The sequence below is a fragment of the Trichomycterus rosablanca genome, chromosome 15, assembly GCF_030014385.1.
Source record: "Trichomycterus rosablanca isolate fTriRos1 chromosome 15, fTriRos1.hap1, whole genome shotgun sequence".
Taxonomy (NCBI): Eukaryota; Metazoa; Chordata; class Actinopteri; order Siluriformes; family Trichomycteridae; genus Trichomycterus; species Trichomycterus rosablanca.
Genome location: NC_086002.1, coordinates 18,419,685 through 18,432,820, shown reverse-complemented (window position 1 = coordinate 18,432,820; position 13,136 = coordinate 18,419,685). Strand labels below are relative to the sequence as shown.

Here is a 13,136-nt window from a genome sequence, read left to right as displayed (position 1 = left end):
ACTATATAGCCAAAAGTATGTAAACACATGATCATAAGCTTGTTAGACATCGCAGTCCAAAAACATCTGCATTAATACAACAGCCTTCACTCTTCTCAGAGGGCTTTCCACTGACTTTCCACAAAGTAGGCCTGGTTCACAGTCACTATTTCCATTCATCCAATTCATCCCAAAGATGTTCAGTGGGGTGGAGGTCAAGGCTGTGTGCAGGCCATAGGAGTTCCTCCTCAATGTACTCATCAAACCATGTCATTATAAAACCTGTTGTCCCAAAATTAATTAGTCTCTCTCTGCAGGGCTGCAGTTTCAGTAGGTGTGGATCACTCGGGTCAGCCTGTCCCTCTATCTGGTCTGTCTGGTCCTCTGCATCCTCACCTTTGTCTTCTGCTGCTTCATCAAATAAACTCGTACCACCATCCATCACCACCTGTGCATGTGCCTCTTCATCACCAACTTCCTCTCCAGCATGAGCAACAAGGTGGGTGTGTGAGCAAGGTCGTGGGTGTCCATTCACTCTTCAGTCATCGGTTTACCTCAGTCAGGGTGGCAAGAAAAAGTGTCATATTAGCTGGTGGTTTTTATTTATTTTGACAAAAAAACTAGCTACTAACTAGTATTGGCCTGCTGCTAGTGGGCATGTCTTTTATTTTTTTGGCTTTATTTATGGTGGATTAAAAGTTCTCACTTTTATATAGTACGCAGCTAAATGACTAAACACAACACAACCTGCATCTGTATGACTGTATGCTTATAAATATAATAATATGCTAAAAAAAATATGACATGCTTTAATGTCCCAAACATTTTGCACTCCTCACATTTCTGTTATTTCGGTTCTGTTCACTTCTTAGAACCTATGTGCTATTTTTAATGAAACCAAAAAAGCATAATCATTGAAGTCGATACACAACGTTGTTGCTTTCTGTTCACTCTAAAACTTGATCGTGACGTCACAATTCCCGCAAAAAAAACTACAATTCTTTGTATTCAGTTGTGAATGAAGGTTCCTGTTTCGGAACATATCGATTTTTGGTGACGATGCACCGGAGAAGATCGAAATTTAGGTCCGGAAAGATCCAACAGACCGCACAAGCACCTGAAGACTGTATGTGACCCACAAGCCTGGAAATACAATACTATGTACAGTGTTGTGAAATACAGACAGTGAAATTGCATGAGCCTTTTCTCACTTACGGAGAGTCGCACGCAGATCTCCACTTCTGTAAAGGCATCTTGGGCTACTAACCAGGGTCCTTACAGTGTTGCAGACCCCGCCCACTTTTTATTCCGGTCTTTGCCCAACCCAGCAGACTAGTGGGCGATTTTTGTCTGCTGCACTGTCTGCACTGTCAGTCGTGGCCAGCCCGGCCAGAGATTCAAACTGTGAGAGATCAAAATCCCAGCACTGGTGCCCTAGCAGATAATCTCGCTGGGCCCCCTGCCCCCCCAACCCTAATTTACCATAGAGCTAATCATAATCTTAGTTCTAACCCTAATTTTTCCCTGACTGTAACCCTAACCCAGAACTCGGCTTGTTTACTCCAAGCACTCTCCAAACATCTTGGATCTCCCCCCCAAGTTTATTTTAAGTCTGAGGAACCAAACAATTGATTGCATTAGTTATTTTACTAAATAATGTTTTTTTACCTCTTCTTTTAATTTCTTGGTTTTACAGCAATGGTTTCAGTAAGCAGTAGACTTTCTATTTTAGAGACTTTAAAGGCGATGAAATAACAAGGCAAAGACACGAGTACATTTTAAATAAATGCAGATATCTAGAACTCTTTGGAAGTCTTATTTTAAATGAATTCAGACTATACACCACAGTGAAATTAGTAAAATCAGAACACCGTGAAATCAGAACTGGTAATTTTCCTAAAGGCATGTCAAAACAGGCAAACGACCTCACAACAATTATTAAGCCATCATGTCATAGTCAAAATACCACCACCAAAGTAAAAAAAACCACACACAACTGGATAATGATTAACATGCAAATTCTAAAAGAACATTACAGTGAGGTTTAAACAAAATTGAACAAATCCATTAAACAATTTAAACTACCTGATTGGGAAATAGATTCAAACATAAACTTAAGGATGAAATTCTGCATAGAACCAAAACAACACTGACAGCCAGATTGGTTTCAAATGAGACAGGGTCATCTGACATGGGTCAAAACAAGGTCAGCCTCTGCAGGACTAAAACAATACACACTGAAGTCCACCCACAACCTAAATCAACACAGAAACAAGATACTATAAGACCACAGGTCAGTAGCAGTAAAAAACATAATGCAATCATTGGTAATGTCAACTTACCTAAAACAATATTTCTTTACTCTCCTTAGCTGCATCGCAGAAAGGGGGCAGAGGAGACTCCGAGAGAGAGGGGAAGGACAAGACGATGCAAAGGTTCTCCAAATGGCAGTCAAATAAAGGCCTATTCTGAGCCCTCCCTTCATTTCCCTGTAATAATAGCCCTCTTAATCAATTAATCAAAGCAGAATTAATACCTCTATTCAGGATATCAGATCCCTGTGCAAGGGAGAGTCAAAGTTTCAGGTGCCTACAAAACATCCCAGAACCAAAAAAAAATACAGATTGGTCACTTGACATTACCAGACCCATTATATTTGGATTTGGCCAGAATACCTTATTTTGACCATCCAGACATCCAGGTGGATAGCTTCCCAGGGGCCAACTTTTTGCACATTGCCAAAGTCCTGCAGAAGCTGACCCCGAACCCCAGCATGCAGACGGTCATCCTTTCCTTGGGTATAAACAGCAAAGAATAGCAGGTGTACAAGATGGCCAAAAAACAACTGCAGGAGCTGCCACCGTTTATACACCTCTCATTTATTTCTCTGACCTTTTACAGGAGCAGCAGCAACACAACTTGAAGATACTTGATGATTTTATTAGGGAGTGGGGCAACCTTTTACAGGAACTAAGCCAATTGAGATTTAAGGTGGACCCTAGGAATCCTGTCCATTGGACCAGGGATGCAGCTCTCCAGATTTTGGTTAGACCAGTTAAACTTTTGAGGATTTTAAAGTGCCGAACACAACCTTTAAAGAAAAACATCATTAACCTTTCACAAACTTTTACTCTCACAGATGCTCAAGAAAACATTCTGAGTAAAGGATTAACCTTTGATCCAGTTCCACAAAATGGCAATCTGGGGGAACTCAGAAGGGACATCCATGTGTTTAACAAAAAACTTTAAATTTTGGACTATTTTCAATATTATAAACAATAACCTCATGTTTCATTTTTATAGACAGATCCTCATTGTGAGCTTGTACACCAATATTGACACCAATGTTGGTGTACAAGCAGTGAAGAGATGCTTTAACAAATACCCAGATCCAACTCGCCCAGATAAATGCATTCTAAAACTGTTGGAATTAAACTTCACTAGAAATGACTAAATTCAACTCAGAAATGTATTTACAAATTCATGTTACAGCCATGGGCAAGAAATTTGCGCCTGCCGACACAAACATCTACATGGCAGAATGGGAGGAAACACTATTCACTAAATGCACACACTTGCCCATGATGTACTATAGATACTTGGATGATATCTTTGGCATCTGACAACATGACCGTACCTTATTTGAACAGTTTTTGGAATTGGCCGGTTCACATCACGAACGTGTTGATTTATTTATTTATTTATTTTAGACACTACCATCTTTTTCATGGCTAAAAATGGACACAAAACATTACATACAAAAATATTTTTCAATCCTACCTACACAGTTTACTGCACAAATCATGTTATCACCCCATACATACTTTCAAAAGACTATTGAAAGTCTTATTAAATCTAATTAATTAATCTAAATTAAGTCTAATTAAATCACAGAAGTCACTCTTTAAAGCGTTACGACCACGGGGATACTCGAAACAGTTTCACTGCTCAATTAAAGCTGAAACTTTGTGAGAATTAACCACACAGATGCCCGTGGGTAAACTGGACTCCCAAGACATCATCCCGTTAATCACAATCCACAGCTTAAAAAATTCAAAGTCAATCCTGCCTATAAGAAATGCTTGCAGTGAATATATGTGTGGGTGTGGGTATGTGCATATATATGTGCATTATAAGAACCCAATTAGGACTTAACTAATACTTTTTGCATGCAATACATGGGGGTGAGTGTAGGCGGGGACAAGCAGAGGACAACACACGTGTATGTATACATAAGAAAAGATGGTGTGTGTGTGTAAATATGTTCATACAGGTATTTCCTTGAGTTTACCAGATTAACTTTCCTCTTCTAGCATGGCCTTAATAAACACAACCCTGAATATATTCTTAATAAACCTAAAAATAACCTCATATATTAACCACAAAACCTCAATATAAAATAACCCTACACAATATCAATAATAATAACTATATACATAACCACACCTAAATAACACTCAACCTTATTTAAAACAACATAAAACATAAACCTAAAACATAACCACACTAACAATTACTGTAAACAAGAACCTCAACACTAACAATCAATCCATTGTTTAAGAACATTGTGTTTATTTGGTCTTTATTATCATTTGTTAAATTGGAAGGGGAGGTAAATACTTTTTCACTGCACTGCATGAACTCCACACACAATATTCCCAAAAAATAATTATATGGTAATTCCAGTCATTAAAGTTAACATGAACACAAGGTCTATTCAAAATATTCATCACATTAGTGTTGATATTATTATTAGTCATTAACAAAACTGCTACACCTACTGTCCCTTTTATTAAATATTTACATATATTTATCATCGTCTTCTATATTTAACATTAATAATAATCATCACTTTGTTTCTCATTTTAATCTATTGCAGTTTAATCAACTTTTGGTTATTTAGAAAGAAGTTCTGACCTCAAGACCTCATTGAAGATTCTCTGGCCACTTCATTTTCTCCTCCAGGCAGAATCTCAACATCTCCAGTCATTTTAAACTTCTTCATTATGGGCCAGATAGTGAACAGCATGCTAATGCATCAAGCTAATGCAGGGTTTTCTAAAGCAGTCCTCATAGACTCTCACTCCATTTCTCAGCTTCAAACTTGCCTGTACCAGGCGCTCAGTGTTCAGTCTACCAGATTATTATAGATGGTACCATTAACCTGATGGGCTCTCCAATCTCATTACTTCAGTACTTTGTTGTAAAGAAGGAGAATATGAAGGTCCATCAGCAGTTGTACAGGAAGTCATGAGAGGAGCAAAAAATTACACAGAGAGCATGTTTACAGATTTCAGCAGTAAGAAACAGCAAAGCGTCACCATGTAGAATCCCAGTGTGAAGAGTAGATGGTGTTTAGCTCTTCATCATCTTCTCATAATTCAATGTATGTTAGAATCAGATGCTGTAAAAGAGATCAGACATGATCAGATGTTTGTAACGTATCAGACTTAACATAAACTGAACCAGTATAAACACCAGCACACACACACACACCAGCTGGAACAATGATAGAACATTTTACATGATTCACTGTTCACTGAAGAACCCTGATACAGATGAAGTTCTGCTAATGAGCAGTTTTGAATACCATTGTGTGTGTGAGAGAGTGTGTCTAAATGTTTGTTTAGGTGTGTCTGTGTATAAAGCAACAACAAGTTACCTTAGTTTTTCTAGGTTACACTGTGGATCCACCTGTAGATCTTTGAGCAGTTTTACTCCTGATTCTCCTGGATGATTTTCGTTCAGTTGCAGTTCTCTCAGAAATGATGATAGATTTGATTTCAGAGCTGAAGCCAGAGCAGTAAAACCTTAATCGGTAATACTGCAGCTCCACAACCTGCAGAAGAAACTCATTTAATAAAAATCCTACATCATCTTCTCCCACCTCCTCCTTCATCTTCATTCAGATCCACAACCAGACATCATCACTGAGAAATCTTTAACATGTAAAACTATTCTATTATATGAATGATAAAGTGTTTTATCTTGTGTGGAGAAAATGAGTAAAATATCAAACTCCTACACACGTCAATAACAGTTTCTGTATGAATGATCTTCTGTATCTACAGTGTGAAAGTGAAGATCTTACACCAGTATCTCCAGTGTACAGTGTGGATTCTCCAGTCCAGCAGAGAGCAGCTTCACTCCTAAATCTTTCAGGTTATTGTTACTCAGGTTCAGATGTTTTAGACTGGAGGAGTTTAAACTGAGAACTGAGGACAGAACTTCACAACTTTCCTCTGTTAGGTTACAATTCCCAATAAAGTTGGGACAGTATGGGAAATAATTAAAACAGAGTTTCTTACATTTAGTTTGACTTTTATTTTATTGCAGACAGGATGAACATGAGATAATTAACTTAATTTCATTTATTAATAAACATCCATTCCTGCATTTCAGGCCTGCAGCACATTCCCAAAAAAGTTGGGACAGTAAAGCATTTACCACTTTGTAATGTTGCCATTCCTTTTCACCACACTTAAAAGACGTTTTGGCACAGAGGAGACCAAGTGATTTAGTGTTTCATTTTTCAGCAAGACAATGCAGAACCACATGCTGCACACATTACAAAGGCATGGCTGTGGAAGAAGAGGGTACGGGTACTGGACTGGCCTGCCTGCAGTCCTGATCTGTTCCCAATAGAGAATGTGTGGCTTTTATTTAACTGCATTCATTCATTTTGTTATTCTTGCAGTTTCTTTATGAAGAAAGTATTGAGCAAAGGCTGTGAATACTTACGTACATGTTATATTTTTGTGTTTATTTTTAACATTTTTTTCACTTTGTCATCATGGGGTATTGTGTGTGTGTGTGTCTGCAGTGGAAGTTTGATCAGACCACAGCTACGTATCTTTTGCTCTTGAGAAGGAAGCAGCGCAGTAGTCCAGTGTGTAGCTGAGCAGATGTGTAAGAAATCCAGGTGTCAACTTTCAAGTCAACTTTATTTATATAGCGCTTTTTACAATATACATTGTCTCAAAGCAACTTTACAAAATCCAGGACCAACAGATACAAAAACCCCTGTTGAGCAAGCCGATGGCGACTGTGGCAAGGAAAAACTCCCTGAAAATTACAGGAAGAAACCTTGAGAGGAACCAGACTCAGCAGGGCCAATTCTTCTTGGGTGGCCTGGAGGATACTTTAAATAAATACACGATTTACACAAATCATACAAACACAGAATTAAATGATCTAAAAGTCATAACGTAATAAATAGATAAATAAACAATTAAATAATAATAGAGTTGTTATCCGCTCTACTCTTCAATAAAGTCTGTAGTGATTTCTTGTCGTTGCAATTACTCCAGACCCGTCACATCTGGCAGGAGCAGCATCGTTGTCCCGGCAGTCTCGACTTTAATCCTTAACCTCGGCGGGTAAACAGGTTTCCATCAGAATGCCCTCGGGGTAAAACAACAGAGAATGTATACATTAACTATAGTTAATAATGTACAATGCTAGTTGACAAACAGTTTTACAGAGAGTTTTAGACTCCGGCAGCCCTAATTATTACAGCATAACTAAAAGGGAGAGCAAGCAGGTAATAAGGTCATGAAGGCTTTCACAGGACATCAGCGCCCATCTCCCCACCGTCATCAAACCTGAGTGATCGGACAAGAGAGGCAGGACGACAGCAACCCAACATCCCTGATCACCACAAGTTTCTATGACCAAGAACCCCCAAGCTCTGCGCCTTTGTCTATACTAATCAAAAGCCTGAGAAAATAAATATGTTTTCAGTCTAGACTTAAACATTGAGACTGTGTCCGAATCCCGAACAGAGGCAGGAAGATTATTCCAAAGTTGTGGAGCTTTGTAGGAAAATGCTCTTCCACCAGCTGTGGTCTTTTTAATTTTAGGAACTATAAGTAACCCTGCATCTTGTGAACGAAGTGGACGCGCTGGGCTGTAGTGATTAATAAACTCACTCAGATACTGTGGAGCCAGACCATATAGCGCTTTATAAGTTAGTAAAAGTATTTTGTAATCAATGCGAAATTTAACTGGCAGCCAGTGTAGAGACGATAGAACAGGAGTAATATGGTCAAATTTTTTAGTTCTAGTTAGCACTCGAGCTGCTGCATTTTGAACTAACTGGAGTTTGTTTAAGGATCTACCAGAGCATCCTGTTAGCAGAGCATTACAATAATCTAACCGAGAAGTTATAAACGCATGGATCAGTTTTTCGGCGTCATTAACAGATAGTATATTTCTTATTTTAGAAATGTTACGCAAATGATAGAAAGCAACTCTAGTAATATTATTAACGTGTGTATCAAATGAGAGATCTGAATCTATTGTGACACCTAAGTTTTTTACATCTGGGCTGGGAGTAACAGAGAACGTGTTTAAGTTTAGCACCAGGTTAGACAACTTGTCTCTTGCAGCTTTAGAGCCAACAAGTAAAACCTCAGTTTTATCTGAATTAAGTAAAAGAAAATTACATGACATCCAGTTTTTTATGTCGTTTACACAATCTTCTATCTTACTGATTGTGTCAGTATCATTTGGTTTGGCTGATATATACAGCTGTGTGTCATCTGCATAGCAGTGAAAGTTTATGCCATGTTTATGAATAATTTCTCCTAGTGGAAGCATATAGAGTGTAAATAATAGCGGTCCCAGTACCGACCCCTGTGGAACACCATACTTTACTTTTGTAGTTTCCGAGCATTTATTATTTACATAAACGAATTGAGAGCGGTCAGTCAAATTTGAACCAAGAGAGTGCGAGTCCTTTAACACCTACTGTATTTTCTAGCCTCTCCAGTAAAATGTTATGATCGACCGTATCAAACGCTGCACTAAGATCTAATAGAACAAGAAAAGAGACACATCCATTATCAGAAGACATTAACAACTCGTTAACTACTCTAATTAATGCGGTTTCGGTACTATGGTTGGGTCTAAATCCTGATTGAAATTTTTCATGAATACAATTTTCATTCAAATAAGAACATAATTGTTTGGAAACGACTTTTTCTAATATCTTTGAGACAAAAGGAAGGTTTGAAATTGGCCTATAATTAGATAAAACATGTGGATCAAGATTAGGTTTTTTAATCAGGGGTTTAATAACAGCACTTTTAAACAATTTAGGTACATATCCAAGGCTAAGGGATGCATTGATTATTGTAAGCAGGGGCTCTACAATAGCTGGGAGTAAATCTTTAAGTAAATGAGTTGGAACAGGATCGAGTATACACGATGATGACTTCGATGATTTAATCAACACAGTTAGTTCATTTTGGGAGATTGGATTAAAGGAATTTAGTTGGATTAACTCGTTACTGTTATCATCACTGTTCTCACCAATGCTGCTCAGAGTGAGTCCATACTTAACATTGGCAGGTGACACACTCTGACTCTGAAGTCGTATTTCCCACAAATACATTCCCACAATCAGTGTATTTTACCTGATAAACGCTGCTCTACATGCTCATCTGTCCAAACGCTACAGCTTCTGGAATGTTCTTACACCTCTTCTTGTTTTATTTAGCAGGAGACGTCGTCGTGTGAAAAGGAGGGACGATGGTGGCGCCATCCAATCAGGAAACCTTACATCTCAATTTCACATTTCAATGATTGTTGCAGATGTTTCTCTCTAACCCATCCTCTCTCTCTCTCTTCTTTTACCAGAACGATGCATTTTGGGTATCTGTGTGTGACTGGTTAGAGGAACTCCACTGAGGTGCCGCCCTTGTTGATCCACACAGCTGTATGAGAAGTGTAGAACATGAATGACCAGGATCAACAAGCCTCAAGATCTTATAACATTAAATACAAAATAAATTATCTCACTGAATATATGAAGGTGCCTGGATGTTCATTTTTACAATAGCTGATTTTTTTCTTCATCATTTTGTGTATGAAGTCAGTAATATGACGTGATCGTTACCACTAAAACTTAATGAACTCATGTCTCCTAAAGTAATAATACACTTTTAACAACCTTTTTAAAATAAATGAGATTACCATATCATATTACTTTTTTACAATTCTTCAAAAATGCCACAAGAGGGCAACATTTCAAGTTTTTGGGTGTCCACTTCTCTGAGGCTCTTTCCTGGACCCACAACACCTCCTGTCTGGTGAAGAAAGTGCAGCAGCGTGTTTACTTCTTGAGGAGACTAAAAAAGGACCTTCTTTTTCCTCAAATCCTCACAAACTTTTACCGCTGCACCATTGAGAGCATACTGTCCAACACAGTACACATAATTATACACAGGGATGCACATAAGTGGTGCGCATGCGTGCTCAAAATTAACGACGCGCACCATGCATTACAACGAAAAGCGCGTTTGCGTACCAAAAGACAAAGTTGTTTTCAGTTTGCACAGACGGAGCTGTAGTCAACGTTATGGTTTACAACGGAGTTGTTCCCAAATTGCGTCAGATGGTTGCGATCGGGGATATTGCATATTTTGTGTACCGCCCACACCCTGGAAAACTGCGCCAAGTCAGCTGATCGCATGCTTCCGTACTGTGAGATATTTACTTGCTCCATTGTAAAGTTACTAAGCTTCTTTTTACATTTCACAACATTACATCAGACATTACAAGTTGCAAACCCCACAACTTCAAAAAAAGCTAAAAAAAAAAAAAAAAACTCTTGCACACACCGAAGGATCTGGGTGATAACAGAACTTTTAGGAGATGCTAACTGTTTGTGTCACAAACACAATAATGTGTACTACATAGTGCACTAGATAGTGTGAAAGATAATAAATGTATGTTCCCTACATTGTGCACTAGATTGTATATTAGAAAATAATTTATGTTCCCCACATAGTGCACTAGATAGTATTTTAGATATGAATTTATGATCCCTACTTAGTGCACTAAACAGTAAATTAGACAATAGATTTATGTTCCCTACACAGTGCATTACATTGTATATCAGATAACAGATTTAATACACGATTGAGAATAAAGTCTGTGTCGCCTGCGTGTGTTTATGTCGCTCTTGGCCGCTCGTTCTAGATCCCGGGACTTGTGGGCATCAGGGAGCCGCTATGTATATATCAGGGAGCCGTGCATTGTACAAGGTGAGCACCAAGCAACAACCTCAGATGCTCCTTTGAGAACCAGACCAAAAATGTTATGTGCACCCCTGATTATACATAATTGAATAAACACTTTATATAAGTTTACCATTCTGTTACTTCATAATCCTACAGTAAAATCCTTAAACTCTTCATAAATATGATGAATTCATATGATAGTTTGATTTGCTTATTTTATGGAGTTTTAAATGTAGCCATTTGCATCATTTTGCCATCTAATTTTTTTTAAATCATCAAGGTAAAAACAGAAGATGTGGTATTATGAGTAAATTAGACACTTATTTAAATATAGTGGATTTAACTGAAAGCAGGTTTCTTTATTTTTAATACCAAAGAAGGTCTGAATTTGGAACATGTAGATTGTTCTACATTTAGACTAGAACAGACTTTATTTCTGGTACATCTGTGTGCATCAAGACTCGATACGTTTATTAAACTGTAAAACTTCTTTCTGTTTTAATCTCTGTACTAAGTCAGAGCATCGTACCGTAAAACAGGATTTAAATGCGCACTAAAACTTTATTAATCTCTGTACTAAAAGTCAGAGCATCGTACCGTAAAACAGGGTTTAAATGCGCACTAAAACTTTATTAAGTAGAAATAGCGCGATCTAAAACAAATGCAGCACCCAGTTTCATTTTGTTTGTTAGTAAACTGTGAATTAGTTCTTAATCTGGTCGTGATGTTAGTGAATTAAACATACATCTCTCTGATGGTCTGACCGATGAGCTGTCTGTTCTGATGTGCTGCTTAAGCTCGGCTAGCTCAGTCGGTAGAGCATGAGACATTTAATCTAAGGGTCGTGTGTTCGAGCCCCATGTTGGGCGAGTGTCTTTATTTAACATCTTCGGAAACCAAAAGTACGTTCCTCCACTTTGGACAGCCGGTCTCTGGTGACTTATCAGGTGGATATTTGTGCTTGTAGGACTGTTGTTTACTGGATGTTTTTAGTTACTTATTTCCACTATTCTGTGGGACATTGTTGTTGTGTCTCATATACAGTGCCTTGCAAAAGTATTCAGCCCCCTTGAACTTTTCAACCTTTTGCCACATTTCAGGCTTTAAACATAAAGATATGAAATTGTAATTTTTTGTGAAGAATCAATAACAAGTGCGACACAATTGTGAAGTGGAACGAAATTTATTGGATATTTTAAACTTTTTTTAGAAATAAAAACCTGAAAAGTGGGGCGTGCAATATTATTCAGCCCCTTTACTTTCAGTGCAGCAAACTCACTCCAGAAGTTCAGTGAGGATCTCTGAATGATCCAATGTTGACCTAAATGACTGATGGTGATAAATAGAATCCACCTGTGTGTAATCAAGTCTCCGTATAAATGCACCTGCTCTGTGATAGTCTCAGAGTTCTGTTTAAAGCGCAGAGAGCATCATGAAGACCAAGAAACACACCAGGCAGGTCCGAGATACTGTTGTGGAGAAGTTTAAAGCCGGATTTGGATACAAAAAGATTTCCCAAGCTTTAAACATCTCAAGGAGCACTGTGCAAGCGATCATATTGAAATGGAAGGAGTATCAGACCACTGCAAATCTACCAAGACCTGGCCGTCCCTCTAAACTTTCAGCTCAAACAAGGAGAAGACTGATCAGAGATGCAGCCAAGAGGCCCATGATCACTCTGAATGAACTGCAGAGATCTACAGCTGAGGTGGGAGAATCTGTCCATAGGACAACAATCAGTCGTACACTGCACAAATCTGGCCTTTATGGAAGAGTGGCAAGAAGAAAGCCATTTCTCAAAGATATCTATAAAAAGTCACCTGGGAGACACACCAAGCATGTGGAAGAAGGTGCTCTGGTCAGATGAAACCAAAATCAAACTTTTTGGCCACAACGCAAAACGTTATGTTTGGCATAAAAGCAACACAGCTCATCACCCTGAACACACAATCCCCACTGTCAAACATGGTGGTGGCAGCATCATGGTTTGGGCCTGCTTTTCTTCAGCAGGGACAGGGAAGATGGTTAAAATTGATGGGAAGATGGATGGAGCCAAATACAGGACCATTCTGGAAGAAAACCTGTTGCAGTCTGCAAAAGACCTGAGACTGGGACGGTGATTTATCTTCC

At 38.4% G+C, this 13,136-nt stretch overlaps 1 long non-coding RNA gene and 1 pseudogene across 1 annotated transcript; one reads left to right on the top strand and one right to left on the bottom strand.

Moving 5' to 3' along the window:
* Positions 1–337: 337 nt before the first annotated feature.
* On the top strand, positions 338–2,465 carry LOC134328293 (uncharacterized). The gene is made up of 2 exons (XR_010014729.1): positions 338–478; positions 2,351–2,465. It is a non-coding gene; the product is annotated as an uncharacterized LOC134328293 (long non-coding RNA).
* Positions 2,466–5,637: 3,172 nt separating this feature from the next.
* Positions 5,638–13,136, bottom strand: part of LOC134328237 (NACHT, LRR and PYD domains-containing protein 12-like) — a 228,143-nt pseudogene continuing 220,644 nt past the window's right edge.